General features: G+C 37.1%; 1 pseudogene; it reads left to right on the top strand.

Moving 5' to 3' along the window:
• Window positions 1–820: 820 nt before the first annotated feature.
• Window positions 821–4273, top strand: LOC120205969 (annotated as a pseudogene).

Genomic DNA, 4273 nt, shown 5'->3' with positions numbered 1-4273 from the left:
AATCGGAGTATGATGCTCTCCTTAAGAATAACACATGGTCATTGGTTAAACTTATTGCCGATCGCATTCCTGTCGGTTGCAAGTGGTTGTTCAAACTTAAGCGTAATCCGGATGGTTCTGTCAACCGGTACAAAGCACGCCTTGTCGTGAAAGGTTACTCACAGGTTCCGGGTTATGATTTCACAGATACGTTCAGCCCCGTTGTGAAATTCTCAACCTTTAATATTGTGTTAGCCTTAGCTGTATCAAACTCTTAGAGCATTCATAACATTTATCTTTCTTCTAACTGAAGCACAAGTATGAAAAACTCTAGTATTTCGATCCCCATCATATACCCACTTTATTCTGGAATTTTGATGCCAAATTTGCTTCTCTATCCTGTGAAGTCTCCATAATTCTGATCGACAAACATTCAACTCTGTTGCTATCCCATCATTGCTTACATCTTGCAAATTCTGGACCTCCTCCTCTAATATATGAATCTTCCTTTCGAATTCTGTAATTGATGCTCCTGGAAATTGATTTCTCTTCCCAGCCCACCTTTTTATGGCTAATTTCGAACTCTTCAGAATGCTCAAAATCCCAGCTATCCTCTGCTTTCTCTTGCAATTTGAAATTGTAGAACTGACCACTTCCTCAAAACCATCTTCCTCCATCAAATAATTAAATAGTCTAAAAGGTTTTTTACCCCAATTAATTCCTCCATTCTCAAGCATTATAGCATTATGATCTGACACAGACCTGGGAAGTAATGATTGAGCAATATCAAGAAAAACAGCCATGAATTGACCATCCACCAAAAACCTATCCAGCCTTACGAATGTGGGAATATCTTGGTACACCAAGTGAACCTACCACCAAAATCCCTATTGTTTGAGGAGGAATTTGTCTTCCTATATAAACAAGGACGGATGCATGATTGTTTATCAAGCGAGGACAAACTTATATAAGGTTAATAATGAGCTCTTAAATTGCAGGTTACTGTGAGGATCAAGGTGGTGTCAGGTACAACTTGCAGTTCAGTGGCGGCTGAAGCAAAGAACAAATAGAGCCAACTGGGTCATACTGGACAAGTAATTAACCATAAAAAAGTATTATTTCTTGTTTCTAAGCTATTAATTTAATTGGTTGATCATAATTGTGGCTTATCTCCTTTACTTGCACGCTTTATACTAGTTCATTATTCCTTCGACTTTGTCTTATATGTTAGTTTTAGTGGTCAAAGATTGCTACCTACCGCCTTTGGAATATGCTGATATGCGAACATTTTTTTCATTTTGTCTGTTATAATAATACTTTTTTGAAGTGATTATCATTAAACTACAAATATATGTTATACTCCTTAATTCTGTCTGGTAAAATATCAATCTAATTATTTCTAAGTCCTAAAGTCGTTTCTGAATCATGTTATTTGAGTTGAGGTTTTTGTGTTGTGTTATTCATGTATAGAATGCAATTCTATGCTACCTTTACCAATCAATTCAAATGAAAGCCAAATGGAAATGGTCTGATTGAATATTCCAATTGTTTTCCAGTCATGAATAATATAGCATGCTTGATCTGTAACATCTAATGATAACAATTTGGCATGGCAGAAACTCGGTTACTTAATCTAGATGTCGATTTTTTGTATTAACTCACGAGTAGTTGTTTTTGAATCAGAAAACTGAAGCAAGAGCTGAAACAATGCATGGATGAACTTCACTGCAACATTGTAGTGATGAAAGGTTCCCAAGCTAAAGTTCTCAGGCTGAACTTGCAATGCATAGATGAACTTCGAACTCTTTATGTCTCTGCTGCTTCCTCTCCAGTTATGGATTCTGGAGGCCACCTAGGACATAGGGTGAAGCATTCTACTCCTGTCAGCAGCCCAGAAGAACCGAGTACTTCTTATTCAAGAAAAAGCCAAGAGGGGTACCTACCTAATTCTGATTCATCAACATCTTATTCCCTGTTCTGTCAAGAAAATCCTCTTTTCGAAGTGCTGAACCTAGGAAATTACTCTTTCGTAGATAACAAGAATAACTTGGATAACCAACTTGCTCTCATTGATTCGCATGGAGAAAAGCTTATTAATCTATCAGTGAATTCAACATCTTCTGTGAAAAGTAATGACAAGAGTGTATTTTGGATTCCACAAAATCACAATGATGAAAAGCCTGGTAAAACCCTAAGCAATAGAGCCATCCCTCCTAGTTCCAAAACCTTGCTTGACAAGTTTGTCCAATTAGATCGAGATGCAAAGGAAGGTAGACTTGTGAATCAAAGCCATGACAAATACTACATGGTTAGCTCAGACATTAGAGATGCAGTTTCCTTAGGTAGAACATCCTCAATACCTCCACCCCTATGCTCATTTTGTCAACACAAGGCACCAGTCTTTGGCATACCACCAAGACGGTTTTCTTTCGAGGAGCTAGAGGAAGCTACTGATGGATTTGCAGAAGTGAATTTTTTGGCTGAATGTGATTTTGGTATTGTTATAGAGGGATTTGAGAGATGGTCAGTTTGTAGCATTGAAGCTGTTAAAGTTCGTCGGTTGTCAAGCGGATATTGATTTCTGCAGGGAGATGCAGGTTTTGAGCTGCGCGCAACATAGGAATGTTGTGTTGCTAATTGGGTTTTGTATTGATGGTAACAAGAGAGTCTTGGTTTATGAATACATCTGCAATGGATCCTTAGATTTCCATTTACATGGTATTCATTTTCTCGTGTATATTTTTCAGTATCATATTTTATATACAATCTAACAGTTTCCATGTGCACCATTTTCTATTTCCACTTAGAACCTCTCGTCTTTCCAAAATGATACTAGGTACATCTGGTTGACAGGAACCAACAGAGCCTCTCTAGATTGGCAATCACGACTAAGAATAGCTATCGGAGCAGCATGAGGTTTGCGATACCTTCATGAAGATTGTAGAGTTGGTTGTATAGTACATAGAGATATGCGGCCCAAAAATATTCTCCTAACTCACGATTTTGAGCCTCAGGTACTTGTAGTTAGTTATTGGACATTTCAGATAGCATTAGTGTTTATGCTTGTTAATATCGGTACGAAGACTTTAATTCATCGTAAAGGAAAATGCTGCACACTGATGATCTGTTTAATCATTTGACTATATCAGCAAGTCGTGGTAGAATTTGAAATCTTTGCGAAGAGGTTTTTGGTTTGAAGAGGTTCACCTTGCTTATAACTGGTCAATACTATTTTTGGGTGAAAAATGCAAAATGCATGAAGGACCTCAAAATTTCATTTGATATATTCGTATGGATTTCAGACTGTTGTTTCATCATTTAGTAGATTCCTCATTTGATATATTCAACATGCCTTACATTTTAGTTCGTCTTTAGGTTACTAATTTTGGCCTCGCAAGATGGCATTCTGATCAATGGATCGAAAACGAAGATCGAACTATTGGAACTTCAAGGTCCTTTCTAAATTTCTCCCTCTATTTTTCCTTAGATTAGAGGTAACCCTAGTTTCACAACACACACTGAACCAATGTGCTTTGTTATAATTTTTGGGCATACAATGAATAAGACCTAGCATTTTTTGTAGCCTAAATTTTACATAAAACAATAAACATTTGTTAAACCTGTGTACATTTCTATCTTTCTAAATGGCTCTAAAAAAATGAAATGACTAAATCCAAGTGCCTTGCCCCAAAGTATTTGGATGGTGGAAGGATTACACAGAAAGTTGATGTATATGCATTTGGAGTGGTGCTATTAGAGTTAATGATAGGACAAAGAATCAATGAGCTGAAATATTACAAGGGACAGAATTTCTTATCAGACTGGTTCCACCCACTAGCTGCATTAAATTCGAACCAAATAATGACAAATATTTATCAGTTGACTGATCCATGTTTAACCTCCAGCAAAGTCCAGGACTACACTCATCAGTTCCAGGCCATGGGACGTGCCGCTTTCTTGTGCCTAAATCACGATCCAGAATCGAGACCCCCCCGATGTCAAAGGTATTCTATCTTACCCATCAGGTTCTAAATTCTTTTCATAGTTGTTCCTTTTCCATAATATTTTTTGTAAGAGCTTTTCACCCCATTTCATGTGATGACTACTGAAATTGAGAGATTTTTATCTGTTCTCTGCAAATTGTTAGATCCTTAGAATGCTTGAAGGAGGAGATACCAGCATTCCTCTGAGTTTAGACCTGAACTCAGTCGGCAATCGAAGTGGTCATTTGTGTAAAATAGAAAACAAATTAACCCACAACTACTATACTATGTCTTAATGATTTTGTATTTCT

This window comes from Hibiscus syriacus, unplaced genomic scaffold (assembly GCF_006381635.1).
Source record: "Hibiscus syriacus cultivar Baekdansim isolate YM2019G1 unplaced genomic scaffold, ASM638163v2 tig00000453_pilon, whole genome shotgun sequence".
NCBI lineage: Eukaryota > Viridiplantae > Streptophyta > Magnoliopsida > Malvales > Malvaceae > Hibiscus > Hibiscus syriacus.
The sequence above is the reverse complement of the archived record's forward strand: the minus strand, read 5'-3'. Positions and strand labels throughout refer to the sequence as shown.